Raw genomic sequence first — 18,750 nt, 5'->3', positions numbered from 1 at the left:
ACTACTGCCAATATGGTTGTAGCTCTTCAGTTAGTTCGTCCCTTGTAGATGGAAACCCGTTTTCAATGAATGGTATCAGAGTTTGCAGGCAGCGGTCCACAGCGGTGCTTTCTTTGACTCTTTCCCATGTGACAGCTCTGATTGAGTCCGTTGTTGACTGTACCGTTGCTATCACAGCAGCATCCATGTCGTCTAGGTGGTTGGGTGTCGAGTGAATAGCAATTAAAGCTGTTATCAACTCCGATGTGTTTGGCTGTGTATTGGGTGAAGGGCTCCTTGATGTGGCGTCTGCTGTGGGTATGTCTTTTCCTGGCACGTGAATGATTTGGTATCTCCACCTTAGTGTTCGCTGCTTGAGTCGGAAGAGCCTTGGGTTCGTGATGGCGACTAGATCCTTTTCCCCTAGAATTTTCCGGAGTGGCTTGTGGTCTGTTATTATTATTATTATTATTATTATTATTATTATTATTATTATTATTATTATTATTATTATTATTATTATCCAAGCTACAACCCTAGATGGAAAATCAAGATGCTATAAGCCCAGGGGCTCCAACAGGGAAAAATAGCCCAGTGAGGAAAGGAAATAAGGAAATAAATAAATGAAGAGAACAAATTGACAATAAATCATTCTAAAAAAAGTAATAACGTCAAAACAGACATGTCATATATAAACTATTAACAACATCAAAAACAAATATGTCATAAATAAACTATAAAAAGACTCATGTCTGCCTGGTAACAAAAAAGCATTTGCTCCAACTTTGAACTTTTGAAGTTCTACTGATTCAACTACCCGATTAGGAAGATCATTCCACAACTTGGTAACAGCTGGAATAAAACTTCTAGAGTACTGCGTAGTATTGAGCCTCGTGATGGAGAAGGCCTGGCTATTAGAATTAACTGCCTGCCTAGTATTACGAACAGGATAGAATTGTCCAGGGAGATCTGAATGTAAAGGATGGTCAGAGTTATGAAAAATCTTATGCAACATGCATAATGAACTAATTGAATGATGGTGCCAGAGATTAATATCTAGATCAGGAATAAGAAATTTAATAGACCGTAAGTTTCTGTCCAACAAATTAAGATGAGAATCAGCAGCTGAAGACCAGATAGGAGAACAATACTCAAAACAAGGTAGAATGAAAGAAATAAAACACTACTTCAGAATAGATTGATCACCGAAAATCTTGAAAGACTTTCTCAATATGCCTATTTTTTGTGCAATTGAAGAAGACACAGACCTTATATGTTTCTCAAAAGTAAATTTGCTGTCGAGAATCACACCTAAAATTTTGAAAGAGTCATACAAATTTAAAGAAACATTATCAATACTGAGATCCGGATGTTGAGCCACCGTCCTTGACCTACTTACACTCATACTTTGAGTTTTGTTAGGATTCAACTTCATACCCCATAATTTGCACCATGCACTAATTCTAGCTAAATCTCTAAGGGGTTCACCAACCCCAGATCTACATTCAGGGGATGGAATTGATGCAAAGAGAGTAGCATCATCTGCATATGCAACAAGCTTGTTTTCTAGGCCAAACCACATGTCATGTGTTTATAGTATGAAAAATAATGGGCCAAGAACACTACCCTGTGGAACACCGGATATCACATTCCTATAATCACTATGGTGCCCATCAACAACAACTCTTTGAGATGTATTACTTAAAAAATCAATAATAATGCTAAGAAACGACCCACCCACTCCCAACTGTTTCAGTTTGAAAACAAGGGCCTCATGATTAACACGGTCAAAGGCAGCACTAAAATCAAGGCCAATCATATGAACTTCCTGACCTCAATCAAGGGATTTCTGTACAGAATTGGAGATTGTACGAAGGGCATCACATGCTCCATGGCCTTTACGAAAACCAAATTGCAAACTAGGGAGTAGATGATTACCTTCAGCAAACCTATTAAGACGTTTTGCCAGAAGACGTTCAAAAACTTGAGATAATATGGGAGTTATGAAAATTGGGCGGTAATCAGTGGGACTTGAGCTACCACAAACACATTTACATAGAGGAGTAACATTACCAATTCTCCAACAAGTGCTAAAAGCTCCTCTTCTTGCTAACTTGCGCAAAATAACAGATAACTTTGGAGCTATGAAATCTGCTGTCTTTATAAAAAACAAAGGAAAAATACCATTTGGGTCTACACCTCCATAAGCATCAAGGTCCACCAACAGAGCTTTAATCTCACAAGACCGAAAAGCTAAACTAGTTAGTTTAGCCTCAGGAAAACAGGAATGAGGAAGTTCAAGTTTTTCATTACTCTGTTTACTGTCAAAAACATCAGCCAAAAGGGTTGCCTTTTCCTTTGGACAGTGAGTGACTGAGCCATCTGGTTTAAGTAAAGGAGGAACTGTTGCATCTACACCAAAGAGTGCAGATTTAAGGGTAGACCACGATTTATGTTCCTGAGTTGTACCAGAAAGTGTTTCTTTTATGGTTAAATTGAACTCCTTTTCAGTTGAGGCATAAACTCTCTGAGCAAAAGCTCGAAGCTGAGTATAGTTGTTCCAGGTCAAATCTGATCTGTTACCCTTCCAAAGGTGATAGGCCTCCTGCTTCTCCAAATAAGCACGTCTACAATCATCATTGAACCACGGTTTGTCCTTCACTCGGTACCTTAGCACACGAGAAGGGATACGCCTATCAATTATGTTGACTAGATTCTCATTCAAAGGGACAACAGGATCTACACTATTATATAATTATGACCAATTCAAGTACAAAAGATCATGCAAAATCCCATTCCAGTCTGCTTGGGATTTCATATAAACTTTACAAGAATATGATATATCAGGGACAGGCTGCTCAGTCTTCACTAATAATGAGATCAAGGCATGATCAGATGTCCCGACTGGAGAACCAACCTTACTAGTTATAACGCCAGGGGAATCAGTGTATACGAGGTCCAAGCAATTACCAGACCTGTGAGTAGCTTCATTTATGATTTGCTCACAGCCTGATTCAGAGGCAAAGTCTAAAGCTCTTAAGCCATGGCGATCGGTAGGAGAGATAGAACTTAACCACTCCCTATGGTGAGCATTAAAATCACCAACAAAGACAAAAGAAGCCTTTCTATCATCTTCTTGTATCTTAGCCATAATGGTAAGAAGACAATCGAAGATAGAATCATCCATGTCTGGATTCCGGTAGATCGAACACAAATAAAAGTTGTTATGCCTGCCACAAACTTTTATTACCTGAATCTCATGACATCCACATTGATAGCAGGACTTATGAGAAGCAGGGTACTCAGTCCTAATATACACCGCCATTCCCCTGGCCCTAGGGATGGCATCACGTTTCAACATTATTGGCTTCTTAAACCCGTTATAAGGAGCTCAGATGAGTGCCTCATATTAGCAACCAAATTTCTGAGCACAAAAGAATATCATACTGTCTGGACGCAATTGTAAGGTCTTGGATATTTGCATGAAGACCACGAACATTGCAATACAGAAGACGACATTGACGAAATCTAGGATGTACTGGTCCTGGATTTCGCTCAATGTCTCCAGACAGCATAAGAATTAATAGAAATAAAAAGAGACATCATACTTAAAAACTAGATTAACAAGAATTATAACAAAAACAGTATGTACAGAATTATAAATAAAGTGATTGATGATACCCATAGACTATAGTAAAAAGTCGGAAAAACTAGTCAACATGGAGGAGCCGATACACCATGCAAGGCTAAATACCCTCCAGGATAGCCACTTCAACTGAAGGGAGGACAGTAAGGATGGTTTTGAGAAGAAAAAGAGTCGGAAAAAGGAAAAGACAACCTCTTGATAAACCACCAGGCATCCATGGCCCTTCTATTAAGCCTGCCCAACACACCATTTCAAAAAAACAAGAGGAAGGAAAAAAAAATAATAAGATAGAATAGTGTGCCTGAGTGTACCCTCAAGCAAGAGAACTCTAACCCAAGACAGTGGAAGACCATGGTACAGAGGCTATGGCACTACCCTAGACTAGAGAACAATGGTTTAATTTTGGAGTGTCCTCCTAGAAGAGCTGCTTACCATAGCTAAAGAGTCTCTTCTACCCTTACCAAGAGGAAAGTACACTGAACAAATTGCAGTACAGTAATTAACCCCTTGGGTGAAGAAGTGTTAAGTATCTCATTGTTGTCAGGTGTATGAGGAAAGACGAGAATATGTAAAGAATAGGCCAGACTATTCTGTGTAAGTGTAGGCAAAGAAAAAATAAGCCGTGACCAGAGAGAGGGATCCAATGCATTACTGTCTGGCCAGTCAAAGGATCCAATACCTCTCTAGTGGTAGTATCTCAATGGGCGGCTGGTGCCCTGGCCAACCTACTACCTATTATCAAGTCTTTGCACCCCATATTGAAGAATCGGCTGTCCTCGAGTGCCCATAATACGGCCAGGGCGTCCCCCCCAATTGGTGCATACCGCTTTTCTGCGTCTTTGAGAAATCCCGATCCTGCTAAGGTGGTCTTCCAGCCATCTGGGCAACATCCTGGTGTGAGGGCCTTGCATGTACAATGTTTCTGACGCAGCCAGTACCTGATTCCAACTTTTGACCAATCTGGGTTAAGGCATGTTGGCTTGTCTGGGTTGAAGATCGATCCCCTTCTCGATTTCGCGTATAATCGCTGCCTTCGATCTCTGGAATGCGTTCTCGAGTTCCGCGCCCCACTGGAAGCGTACCTTTGGGCTGAGTAGGGGCCTAAACGGTTCCATTAAGCCAGTTGTTCTGCCATAGTGTGATACTTGGTTTACTAGTCCGAACCACGCCCGAATGTCTGTGATGTTCTTTGGTCTTGGGAACGTTGCAATTGCGTTCAGGTATTTTGGTAAGGGTTTTACATCCGTTTCTCCAACCTGGAATCCTGCAAAGTCCACCTCTGTAGATGAGAACTGGAACTTGGCTGGGTTGAGAATGACACTGTTCTTTCCAATGAGTTCCAAGTAATTTATGACATGCCACCAGTGTTCCTGTAAGTTTAGGTCCCACAGGAGGGTGTCATCGAGGCATTTTGTCTTTCTTGGGACGTCCGCAATAATCGCATCATATCGTTGTGTGTACGCGTCCGGCAATGCGAGAAAGCCCATGGGTGCGCAACGGTAGCGGAATCGTCCGTGCTCAGTGAGTAAAGTTGTCTTGTGTCTGTCCTCTTCGCGGATATAAATGGAGTGAAATCCGTTCCATGCCTCAGTAACCGTTTTGTATACACCAGGCTTGATTTATGGGTGGGATGGTGGGATGTGTTTCTCGAACGCAATATCAATTTAGGGGCTGCAAGTCCACGGTGCGGCGTGGTGTGCCATCTGGTTTTTGTGTGAGAACCTTGTTGTGTAGCCAGGTCATTGGTGTGTTGGGTGGTACGGGTTCAATCACACCCAATGTTACGTCCCTCTCCAGTTGGGTCGCCACCTCTGTTTGCCAGTGTACTGGTACGTTTGGGGGTCTCTTTGTCACAGTTGGTTCCGCCTGAGGGTCGATGATCTGTATCTCTATGGGTGGCCCGGTCATCGTTGGCAGTGGCTGGTGTGGACACGTGTTGAAGGTTGACGATGCATATCGTCCCAGTAGCCACGCTTTCATGTTTTCAGTGAACTCTGCTGACGGTTTGAACGGCAGGTTGGCTGGTTGGCGGGGAGGTGGAGTGCAACGTGGGCACCCGCACTCTGCGAGCGAGTTGTTGCCATGGGACTGCCCTCCGTTTAGGCATACTGCGACCCTGCCTCTGGCACCAATCCTGGGGAAATCAGGGTCAATGATGCCAAGCTTCATCATAGCTGCTCGGCTGATGTAAAACTTGTTGTCGGTGTCCGGGGTAGTTTTTGTGATGTGCAGTTTTGGGCTCATTCTTGCCTGATAGTATGAGGTGTATGGAGCCGAGAACATTGATATCCTGGTTGTTGGCTGCGAAGATGCGTCTGTTAGCTCCCCCCTCACACACACCTGTGATTGAGTTCACTTTGCTATCGGCTCAGGTGGTAGTCGGACGTGTCCGCTCTCACCCTCGCCTCTTTGAGAGCCATTAATGCTTTTTGTCTTTTTACTTACTTTTTCTTATACTTGTAATATATATATAAACATTCTTTATGTTTATGTACTGTATATATTTGTGTATAGAAATGTAGTAAGTTTTCTTTTCAGTGTTTGTGCTGTGTGTGTGATGTACGTCAACGACACTTGCGTAGTGCAAGGCCACCACGGTTCCACGTCATGGGGTACGGCCTCTCCCTCTTGGTCCATCGGTCTTTCCTTCGGCTTTTCCGTTAACTCGGCCGCCGTAGGGAATCGTCATCGCTGGACTTTTCTCATTCATCTATTATCTTCGCTGTTCCTCCTTTCCTACGGGGAACTTGGATTCTCAGCGAAGGGAATGTGGGAGTTTAGATTGACTACGGTCTCTCTCTACTCGAGGTTGTTCACCCCTTACTACTACTACGTACTATTACCGAAGCTCCTTTCCCGTTGCGGGTTGGGTTGCTATTCCGTTTATTTGTCTCAATTATTTTTAATGAAATCTACAGGTAATTGTATTTTTAACTTTTCAGCTTTCTCCGTGGGGAACACTTCCCTTCGGGGGGTCAGCGGTTCTCACTATTATTGAACATTCTTAGATGATTTAGATAATTATAATTCTGTTATAATTCTGTTTTTATTACAGTTACTCTGCCCTCCCCCTTCTCCCGTGAATGTCAGTGGGGGAGGAGGGCGCATACTTAATTCTTAATTCTTATTTTATGCTATTCCCTCCGGGTTACTCTTCGGAGTTCCTCCCTGGGGAATTTCTGTTTAAATAATTATTTAATTTTATTTTCCCAGTTAACTATGCAGTTTTTCTTCGTTTGACTAAAGAGTGGCAACGAAGCAGAGCTGTCCTGTTTGTACCTGGGGAGTCTGCTGTCGCTGCCGTCCTTCAAAGGACGTCGTCATGGGTGTTACCCCTTCTCTTAGAAGTTCTCCCGTGACAACATGCCAGCACTTCAGATCATCTTAGAATGCTAAAGGAGGTTCGCCTCCAGGGGTTGGGTAACTTCCCTTCCGAGGGAGGTTTCCTCCCCAGGTGTGAGATCTTCTCCCTGCAGAGGGAGAACTTCCCATACCTTAATAATTCATCGCCGTCGACTACTGTGCTGCTCTTCGGCCAGACTTTTCTCCCCCCTTGCTGAATTTCTCTTCCTTCAGGGGTGGAGCACAGTCTTGGCAAGTCTCTTCTATGAAGTGTTTACCACTCATAGAGACTCCTCTTCGGAGGACTGCTCCTTATAAGGTCAGCTTGCTGATCCAACGGCCCTAAGGGGCGCCATCACGAGTGTTTTTAAGTCTCTTCTACGAAGTGTTCACCTCTCTCGTTCGCGAGAGAGGCCACTCATAGAGACTCCTTTGTTCCGTAACTGAATACAAACCACGCTATTTACATGGGGTGATTACTTCGTCGCAGCCGATGACGAGCCATAAAGTTTTAACGAGGGTTTCCTACCCCACCGCTAGTTAGCTGGGGGTAGGGAGGGGTAGCTAGCTACCCCTCCCCCTCACACTCACCGGAGAATATTCCACTTTACTTTTGGCTCGCATAGTGATCGGAGGTTTCCGCTCCTATGCTCTCTTGATGGCCATTATTGTTTTGTCTTTTAACTTACCTTTTCTTACACTGGATATATTTAAACATTTCTGATGTTTATATATATTTTGTGAATAGAAAATGTAATTGTTCCGTAACCGAAATACAAACCACGCTATTTACCTTGGGTTTACCTTTTAGCGCAGCTGAAATGACGAGCCAATAGTTTTAACAAGGGTTAATTACCCCGCGCTAGTTAGCGGGGGTTAGGGGAAGGGTAGCTTGCTACCCCTCCCCCCCCACACATCGGTGACTTGCTTCTCTTCACTTTTGGCTCGGCGATGAACAGACGTGTCTGTCCATCGTCCTCGTTGACAGCCTTTAATCTTTTTTCTGCTTTTTCTTTATTACAGCTTGTGTGTGTGTTTGAAGTTGACTACCGATTATTATTATTATCTTTACTATGCGTACGTGCCCTGGTGTTGCCGGCCGCCCTTGTGGGACTTTTATGTCGGCCTTGGAGACGGATCCTCACACCCTTTGCCCTCAGTGTCGGGGCCGACGGTGTGACCAGGGAAACGTGTAGTGCGTGTAGGGAGTGGTCTGCCTCCCAGTGGGAGAGGTTTGGCCGCCGGCGTAAGAAGAAGTCCAAGAGAGACCGTTCTCCTTCGGGGGTTGCCTTGAAAGAGGAAGGTTCTCGGGACTCTTCTTTCGCCGCCCAAACCTCCTCCGAAGCTCCCCCTCGTCCGGCTCCTAAGGAGAGTCGGCCGAGTGGTAGCGCAGGCCCTAGTTCTGTTTCCCGACCTTGGGTGTGGGGAGAGGGCATCGCCCTACTCCTCCGGGGGAGGTTGTTGATAATTCATTGTCTAATGATGATCTCTTACAGATTTGGGCTTCCCTGGGGCTTAAGGGCTTGTCCTCCAGGGTCGCCTTGATTGACCTTGTCTCGTTGGGGGCCGCCGTTAAGCAGTCGCCGGCGGTAGCAGAGGTAGACCCTCTGTCTATCGTCGACGTCGTGGTGGCAGAGGCCTCCGACGGGGCTGGGCAATCCTTTGCTTTGCCTCCGTCTCACATGGTGTTCGTCAGGGGTTTTCTCTTCTCTTAGAAGTTCCCCCTTGACTACTGCCAGCTCTTCATTGCATCCTAGAACGATAAGGAGGTTCGCCTCCAGGGTAGTTAGTTAACTTCCCTTGTTTCTTCCTTGGTCTTTAGGCGGTTATGCTCTGGGGGCTGAGCGGCCGCCCTTGTGACTCGCTCAAGGGGCTGAGCAGTTGCAAGGCTAGACCATAGTACTAGCGACTATGCTCCTGGGGCTGAGCGGTCGCTTCTGTGGCTACGCTCAAGGGGCTGAGCAGCTGCAGGATCAGTCTGGCCGTCTCTCGTTCGCGAGGGAGGCCTCACTAAGGGCTCCTCTTCGGAGGATTGCTCCTTTTGTCTCTTCTACGAAGTGTCCCCTCCCGTTCGCGTGAGAGGACACTCACAGAGACTCCTCTTCGGAGGATTGTTCCTGTTACGTCTGCTGATCTCAGGGCCTTTCGGGGCTCTATCGCCAGTCTCTTCTACGAAGTGCTTACCTCTTTCGTTCGCGAGAGAGGCCACTCATAGAGACTCCTCTTCGGAGGATTGTTCCTGTTAACAACAGCTTGCTGTTCAGTCACTAACACTTCTGTGTTTAGTGACAGGGAAACTTCGGTTTTCCTTTTATTTTTCCCCTGACCCTTCGGGGTCTCGGAGCTAAGTTACGCAGTTCCCTCGGGCTCTCGTAACTTTAGTCACTTCTACACTTTGGTGATTAGTGTCGGAGAAACTTCGTTTTCTCGTTGCATTGACCCTTCGGGGTCTTGCAACTACTCCTCAGTGTACCTGTTGCCTGCTGTATCCGTTCCTGATTGCAGACGTGCCTTGGGCGCCCACTCCCCCGTTATCTAACGGGCTCCTCCCTTCGGGGCAGGAGAGACTTTCTCACACCTTGAGTAAGTCCCTTAAGTGCCAGGTATCACCTGCGCGCCAACGTTCCCTTACACGCTTGCGCTTGACTGCTGTTCCTGCTGTTCCTGAGTCTGCCCTCAGAGACACCCTGTTCCAGTATTCAGTTAGGCTGCTAACAACGTTCCCTGCGCATTTTTGCGCACATCGTTGGGGTTCCTGAGATAGCGCACTGGCGCTCTCCAGCGTTTCAGCCTACGGTGTCTCTAAGTCTCTTCTACGAAGGACACCTCTCCCGTTCGCGGGAAAGGTACCTCTCAGAGACCACTCCTCGGAGTATTTAGCAGTCCCTCAGTTGATCGTCGGCACTGAAGTAGACCTCCGGGTCCTCTTCAGGGGATGCTCTCCCTTTTAGGGACACATCCCAGTTCCTGATCTACGAGTTAGCCGACGATCTTCTGATGCTCGCTAACGCGTAAACGTTGATGATCGCACGCGCGAGGGATGGTTTCCCGCGCGCGATCTCGTGATCGTCGACAGTTAGCCGACGATCTTCTGCTCGCGCTAACGCGTAAGCGTTTATGAGTGCCCGCGCGTGGGATGGTTTCCCGCGCGCGATCGTTGACGCGCCCGCGTGCGGGATTATTTCCCGCGCCCGATCCCGCGATCGTCGAAGATTGTTAGCCGACGATCTTCTGATGCGCGCCAACGCGTAAGCGTTGATGATCGCCCGCGCGCGATCTCGCGATCATCTAGGATCGCTGGGCGACGATCTTCTGTTACGCGCCAACGCGTAAATGCTGTAGATCGCCCGTGCGCGATCCCGCGATCGTCGAGGGTCGTTAGCCGACAATCTTCTGATGCGCGCCAACGCGATCTCCGGATCGTCTAGGATCGTTAGCCAACGATCTCCCGTTACGCGCCAGAATGTTGCAGATCGCTTATATGCTATAGATCGCCCGCGCACGGGATGGCTTCCTGCGCGCGATCTCACGATCGTCTAGGATCCCGCGATCGTCGAGTATCGTTAGCCGACGATCTTCTGATGCGCGCTAACGCGTAAGCGTTGATGATCGCCTGCGCGTGGGATGGTTTCCCACGCACGATCTCGCGATCGTCGACGGTTTAGCTGATGATCTTCTGGTTGCGCTAACGCACAAGTGTTAATGATCGCCCGCGCGTGGGATGGTTTCCCGAGCGCGATCGTTAGCCAACGATCGTTAGCCAACAATCTTCTGTTCCTGCTAACGCGTAAGTGTTGATGATCGCCCGCGCGCGATCTTGCGATCGTCGAGGGTCGTCAGCCGACTATCTTCTGTTCGCGCTAATGCGTGAGTGTTGATGATCGCCCACGCGCGGGATAGTTTCCCGCGCGCGACCTTCAGGCCCTTTCGCTGGCGATTGTCATCCCGGCAACGGTCGTTAGCCGGCGATCTTCGGATCTAGTGCTAAGCGTGCAAGCGCTGACGATCTTCTTAGAGTGCGTAAGCGCCGAAATCGGTCTGTGCGCGGGATGGTTTTCCGCACGCGATCATCAACGGCCGTTAGCCGGCGATCTTCGGATCCGGCGCTAAGCGGAAGCGCCGACGATCTTCTTAGTACGCTTAGGCTCTTATGATCGTTCTGTGTGCGGGATGGTTCCCGCGCACGACAACGAGGCCATCCGCGCGCGGTTCTCCACACGCGATCGCCTATGGCCGTTCGCCGCCGATCTTCGGTTTCGGCGCTAGGCGCGCGAGCGCCGACGATCTTCACGGTACGCGCTAGCACCGAAGATCGTTCCGTTCGCGGGATAGTTTCCCGCGTGTGACCATTGAGGCTCACGCAATCATCGCACGGATCGTCCGCACGCGGTTTTCCCGCTCGCGATCGTCGTAGATCGTCCGCGCGCGGGCACCGAGGTTCCCGCTCGTGATCGCCGACTATCTTCTCTCGCGCGCGAGCTCCGACGATCGTCGCTTACGCGGGAGCGTCGGAGATCGTCCGGGCTCGCGCGAATCGCCGACGATCGCCTTAAATAGTGGGAGATCTGTCGCATGCGAGCAGTATGGGTCCCCGCCCACTGTCTCCTACGGTTTTTCTCGCGCTAGCGCCGACGACCTTCGTACTCGCGTAAGCACCGAAGATCGACAGCGTTTCTTCTGCGTTATTCTTCCGCGCGTTGGATGGTTCCCCACATGCAATCGCCGTCGGCGCTAGCACCGGCGATCTTTTTTCGCCGAGATCGTTCACGCGTGGGATGATTTCACTCGCCCACGATCTTTCATGTGCAAGCGCCAGCGATTTTCTTACGCGCGGAGACGCGGGGATCGTTCACGCGGTCGCTGATATGCCCACGCTCTCGCGGGTTCGCGGGCATGCAGGCGCGTGTATCTGCTACGCATGCTTTATTCACGCGCTACCCATATCTGTGCTTTTCGCGCGACCGTCAGCGTGATCGGCACACCGTTCTCCGACACGGCCACGCCCTGTTTACATCAGGGCTTATGGCAGTCAGGCCACCTCCGCGTTTCCCTCCCCCGCAGCGCAGAGTAGCGCCCTCTCCGGAGGGGGGGAGGTTTCCGGTCAGGTCAAAGGTCTCTTCTCCCTTCACTGCAGTTTCTCTACGGGCGAACCCTCATGTGTCATCTCCCCCAGAGGATCGAACGATCCTCTTCCCTCCCGAGGGACTCCCTGTCAGCGCGAGGGTTGGTCGTAGTCAGAGCGCTCAAACAGGCAATGAGCCTGTGCCTTCTAACTGGGGTCACTAATCAGTAGCAGCTTCCTCTCCCCCTGAAAGGGGTGAGAGGAATCCCTGGTATGGTGTCTTCCCCAAGGACTATCCTGTCCCTTCGCGAGTCCTTACGCAGGCGATGAGCCCTCCTCAGTCTCCATCTCCCCTCCCCCGCGGATGAGCTTTGCCCATCCCCAGGAGGGTCGGATGACCCGGTCCTCTCCCCCTTCACTCCATAGGGAGAATCTCTGCCTCTCCCTGAGGGTCCTATCGTGCTGAGGGGGCGAAGCCTTACATCCTCCATCGCTGGGGTCCTGTTTCCCTCCTAGGAGGGATCCTGAGGTCCTGTCTTCCGCAAGGATCCGACAGGATCCAGTTGAACCCTTGGGGTATGTTTACGAGTCTCCCAGGAAGAGCCTCCGGGAATGGGAGACCTTGCTGCCAGTCCATCAGGAGGATGAGCTCCAGGGGTCAGAACTTGCGTTGTGGCGGGTTCTGGCCCTCAGGAGAAAACCTCAAGGGGATCCCAGATTCAGAGATTCCTCTTTGGTAAGGGAAGGATTCGGTCCTGGACTGAGTTCTACTCACCCAAGGGCTTCCTTACGCCAGTGCAGCTTGCCCTGGTCTTAGGGAATGGAGAGCGCCAGAGACTAGTCCAAGGGCTAGCTCTCCGGGCTTGTCTCCTTCAACAGTCCCGGTTGGTTTCGAGCCCCTCCCTCCTCCCTGGGTAGGGATCGGTGAGGGGACGGGTCCTCCGGGGGGAAGTCCAGTCCAGGTCGGAGAGGCGCCCCCTCCAAGAGGTGGCCAACGGGTTTCAAGGCCTCCGTAGTCGCCTCCTTCCCTCCTCGACTCTGTACAGGGTTGTCAAACAGTCTCTGTCCAGCATAGCGACAGCAGACTCGGTCTGCTTTGCTGTGAGACCACAAGTCTTCATGGGTACTCTGGTCCGGTAGGTCTCGTACTTCCGGTCCTGGTTCACCCATCTTCAAGGAAGTACTTTGGAGTGCGCCTGGAAGGCGGGTATACCAGTTTAAGGGCTGTGCTTCGGCCTCTCCACGGCACCTCAACAGTTCTCCGATACTTCCTCTCGGATCTCTTCACGGGCGCTCAGCATCGGCATCAAACCACTCCATTCCTGGGTGGCAGGCCGATCCTGGCAGTCTCGAAGGCTTCCCTTCTTCGTCATTGGGACAAGCTCCTCGGACTTTTCCAAGTTCTAAAGATCATGGTGGTCCTCGAGGAGTCCTCCCCCAGCCCTCTAAGAGTCTGGTATACCGAGCCTGCTCTTAGGCGCCTATCTCCCGTAGCCTTCCCTTCAGACGTCAGGGTACCAAGGCAGAGGAAGGTCGCGAGACCTTTCCTCACACGAGAAGACCCTCCAACCCAAGGTTGTTTTGTCTCCCCTCACTGGCCCGTCTGGTTTCCACAGTCGCCCCAGGTTGAGTTCTCTTCAGTGGCGACTCAGGGCGCGGGGGAGTCGGGGGCGCGTCTCCCCAGACGCCGAGGCCCCTATGGGTCAACCGGTACAGACGAACCCATAGGGGTGGGAAGCTGACGAGGGCCTACAAGAGGGAGTGGTCCTTCTCGTCCTCTCCCTGACTTGATGCTGTTTTCGGACGCATCAAAGGAAAGGAGGGGGGGCCCACGTTCTGATCCACGGGTCCTCAGGCCGGGGGTCAGAACCAGGAAGAACCTTCTCTAGTCCTACTAGAGACGGAAACGGTGTTTCTGGCTCTTCAGTAGCTCCACCTAGCCTGGGGGACTACTCTGTGGTTATGAGAATCAACAACACCACAAGACAAGGAGGTACTTTTCAGTACAACCATCCCATCCTGCGGTGGAGATACCGGGATGGTCCGAGTCCCCCTCGGTCTCCTTGGCAGCTCGCTTGATTCCAGACAAAGGAATGGGCTTGCCGACTATCTGAGCAGTGTGTCACGAACACCACATTCCGAGTGGTCTTTGGATCCTCAAGTAGCCTACAAGTCCTGCCTCGGTGGGGCTCCCTCGGTGGACCGGTTCGCTACAGCGCTGAGCTGCAAGCTCCCGCTGTACTGCTCCCCGGTCACGGATCCCAATGCCCTCTGGTAGGAGGCCTTCCAGCAACGGTGGGACACCATCGATGTGTTGCCTCCGTAGCTTACTCCTCTTCCCGCCGGGGGGTCTATCCAGCGCCTCCTCAAAGAGAGGATTTTCGCAACGAGTGGCGAAAAGGAGGCCTGGACACCTGCGCAAGTCTTCCGCAAGTAATCTCCCAGGCGATTGGGCGAGTTTCTGTAACCGGTGTCGGGGAGAGGGCATCCCTCCACACGTTGCCGCTTCCAGCATAGCGGAGCCCCTAGTGGGATTGTGGGATAAGTGTGCCTTTCAGTTTCGACTGTGAAAGGCTATCCCCCAGCCTTAAGGCTTGCCTCCTGGCTCTAGGGACAAACATTTCTCCCCCACTGGAACTCTTCCTTTGCATGCGAAGCCTTGTCCTCTCCTGCCCTCAGTCGAAGGTGAGACCTCCTCTTTGGAACGTGGTTCGAGTCCTCGAGTCTCTAAAGAGACCCCCCCTGACGAACCACTATGAGTCCCCAGACCACCACCTTTCTGGGTAGACAGTGTTCCTGCTAGCCTGTCTTCAGCCAAGTGAGTCACATGGTCTCTCTTACGACTTCGTCCATTCAGGGGGTTAGGGGCAGACAACTTCAGGTTCGTCCCTGAGGTTTGTTGCCGAGACTCGGAATCTGAGAGTGCCGGTCCGGCACTCTCCAGCTTCGACTCCTTCCAGGGCTCGGGTCTCCGTCCTGTAGCAGATGACTCAAACCATCTCCTACCTTGCTGGTAGGGAGTCCGACCTGGTGTCTTCAGAGAACAGCTGCAGGTCGTCTCCAGGTCCAAGTCTAGTTCGTGGATCCTGGGTAACGAGGAGAAGGGTCTCCAGGAGTACCATCTCAGCCTGGATTCGCAGGGTGCTACACCCTGCCTTGAATCCTGACCCTTCTCCGTCGCATCGCCCTAGAACCCATGATGTCAGGGACTTAGATACGACCCTACCCTTCATGGAGCATCTTCAGTGACGCAGGTCCTGTAAGCGGGGATGTTGAAGCCTCAGACCTTCTCAACCCCTTACCTGCAAGACATGACCCACAGGAGGCTCGATACGTTTCTATTGGCCCTGTGGTGGCTTCACAACAGCTGGTCTGAACCTCAGGCTCCTTGATGGACAAGTGGCAGAAGGTTGAGGGCATTGTTACCTGGTGTTAATCTGCATGAATGAAAAGATCTGTCTGGTCCTTATTCTTTTCTTCATCCTCTCCTCCCACGGAAAAAGCAGCATCCTGGGTTCTCTGCACAGCTGACCTCAAACCGCTGCAGGTAAACCATGCTTCCTTGTGTTCCTAGTATTATGTGTATTATTATTATTATTATTATTACTATCCAAGCTACAACCCTAGTTGGAAAAGCAAGATGCTATAAGCCCAGGGGCTCCAACAGGGAAAAATAGCTCAGTGAGGAAAGGAAATAAGGAAATAAATAAATGAAGAGAACACATTAACAATAAATCATTCTAAAATAAGAAACAACGTCAAAACAGACATGTCATATAATAGACTATCAACAACATCAAAAACAAATATGTCATAAATAAACTATAAAAAGACTATGTCTGCCTGGTCAACAAAAAAGCATTTGCTCCAACTTTGAACTTTTGAAGTTCTACTGATTCAACCACCCGATTAGGAAGATCATTCCACAACTTGGTCACAGCTGGAATAAAACTTCTAGAGTACTGCGTAGTATTGAGCCTCGTGATGGAGAAGGCCTGGCTATTAGAATTAACTGCCTGCCTAGTATTACGAACAGGATAGAATTGTCCAGGGAGATCTGAATGTAAAGGATGGTCAGAGTTGTGAAAAATCTTATGCAACATACATAATGAACTAATTGAACGACGGTGCCAGAGATTAATATCTAGATCAGGAATAAGAAATTTAATAGACCGTAAGTTTCTGTCCAACAAATTAAGATGAGAATCAGCAGCTGAAGACCAGATAGGAGAACAATACTCAAAACAAGGTAGAATGAAAGAATTAAAACACTTCTTCAGAATAGATTGATCACCGAAAATCTTGAAAGACTTTCTCAATAAGCCTATTTTTTGTGAAATTGAAGAAGACACAGACCTTATATGTTTCTCAAAAGTAAATTTACTGTCGAGAATCACACCTAAAATTTTGAAAGAGTCATACATATTTAAAGAAACATTATCAATAATGAGATCCGGATGTTGAGGAACCACCGTCCTTGACCTACTTACAATCATACTTTGAGTTTTGTTAGGATTCAACTTCATACCCCATAATTTGCACCATGCACTAATTCTAGCTAAATCTCTATTAAGGGATTCACCAACCCTAGATCTACATTCAGGGGATGGAATTGATGCAAAGAGAGTAGCATCATCTGCATATGCAACAAGCTTGTTTTCTAGGCCAAACCACATGTCATGTGTATATAGTATGAAAAGTAATGGGCCAAGAACACTACCCTGTGGAACACCAGATATCACATTCCTATAATCACTATGGTGCCCATCAACAACAACTCTTTGAGATCTATTACTTAAAAAATCAATAATAATGCTAAGAAACGACCCACCCACTCCCAACTGTTTCAGTTTGAAAACAAGGGCCTCATGATTAACACGGTCAAAGGCAGCACTAAAATCAAGGCCAATCATACGAACTTCCCGACCACAATCAAGGGATTTCTGTACAGCATTGGAGATTGTAAGAAGGGCATCACATGCTCCAAGGCCTTTACAAAAACCAAATTGCAAACTAGGGAGTAGATGATTACCTTCAGCAAACCTATTAAGACGTTTTGCCAGAAGACGTTCAAAAACTTTAGATAATATGGGAGTTATGGAAATTGGGCGGTAATCAGTGGGACTTGAGCTACCACAAACACATTTACATAGAGGAGTAACATTACCAATTCTCCAACTAGTGCTAAAAGCTCCTCTTCTTGCTAACTTGCGCAAAATAACAGATAACTTTGGAGCTAAGAAATCTGCTGTCTTTATAAAAAACAAAGGAAAAATACCATTTGGGTCTACACCTCCATAAGCATCAAGGTCCATCAACAGAGCTTTAATCTCACGAGATCGAAAAGCTAAACTAGTTAGTTTAGCCTCAGGAAAACAGGAATGAGGAAGTTCAAGTTTTTCATTACTCTGTTTACTGTCAAAAACATCAGCCAAAAGGGTTGCCTTTTCCTTTGGACTGTCATGTCCCCATACCCTGACAAGGTGGTATTGGGAGAGTCCTAGCCTGGATTTCCTTCTGAGGGACTCCAGGGCAACTGCCTGGGACAAGTCACTTTTCACCTTCGCACAAACCTTATGTAGGCCGCGGCAGTTTCACAACCGCCAGCGAGGAGCAGGGATTCCCTATTGTCCCAGAACTTGACCACTCGAATATGGAATCCCCGGGCAAGCCAAAGCCAGTATGGCCGGGACTTACCACCCTTCCTAAGGGTTGAGTCACCCCATGTAAATAGCGTGGTTTGTATTCAGTTACGGAACAAATGACAAATTCGTAGATAATTTGTATTTTTCCTAACGATACAAACCTAGATATTTACAGTTATGTGCCAGCCAGCCCTGTTCCCCAAGATAAGTCATACCTCTAAGTAAAGTGGAGTATTCTCCGGTGTGTGTGAGGGGGAGGGGTAGCTAGCTACCCCTCCCTACCCCCCGCTAACTAGCGGTGGGGTAGGAAACCCTCGTTAAAACTTTATGGCTCGTCATCGGCTGCGCCGAAGTAATCACCCCATGTAAATAGCTAGGTTTGTATCGTTAGGAAAAATACAAATTATCTACGAATTTGTCATCTTCGAGGATTGTTCCTGATAAGGTCAGCTTGCTGATCTGGACCTCTCCGCAGAATCGTTCGCCATCTCCTAGACCTGCTGACCTGCTGTCTCCGTTCCTGACTGCTGACGCGCTGTGGGCACCAACGCATCGATCTCTTCGGGGAAAAAAGGGCGTATGGGCAAATACTGCACATACTTCCCTTAAGCGCCAGTTGTTCCGTAACCGAAATACAAACCATGCTATTTACATTGGGTTTACTTTCGGCGCAGCTGAAATTGACGAGCCAATAGATTTTAACGTGGGTTAACTACCCCCGCGCTAGTTAGCGGGGGTAGGGGAAGGGGTAGCTTGCTACCCCTCCCCCCCACACACCGGTGAGTTGTCTCTCTTCACTTTTGGCTCGGACGATGTGCAGACGTGTCTGTCTATCGTCCTTGTTGTTGACAGCCTTAATCTTTTTCTTTGCTTTTCCTCAGCTGTGTGCTTGGAAGTTGGCCTCGCCCTATAGTTATCATCATGCACAAGTGCCCTGGAATCGCCGGCTGCCCCTGCGGTACCTTCATGTCGGCGGTGGATACCGATCCTCACACCCTTTGCCCGCAGTGTCGATGCCAACGGCGTGACAGGGAAGTAACATGCAGTGAGTGTAGGGAGTGGTCTGCCTCCCAGTG

General features: G+C 48.9%; 1 protein-coding gene across 2 annotated transcripts in view; it reads left to right on the top strand.

Moving 5' to 3' along the window:
* Positions 1-18,750, top strand: part of LOC137626633 (putative glycerol kinase 5) — a 512,079-nt gene that overhangs the window by 13,555 nt on the left and 479,774 nt on the right. The gene's annotated exons all lie outside the window — the stretch shown is intronic.

Source organism: Palaemon carinicauda, chromosome 2 (assembly GCF_036898095.1).
Source record: "Palaemon carinicauda isolate YSFRI2023 chromosome 2, ASM3689809v2, whole genome shotgun sequence".
NCBI lineage: Eukaryota > Metazoa > Arthropoda > Malacostraca > Decapoda > Palaemonidae > Palaemon > Palaemon carinicauda.
The sequence above is the reverse complement of the archived record's forward strand: the minus strand, read 5'-3'. Positions and strand labels throughout refer to the sequence as shown.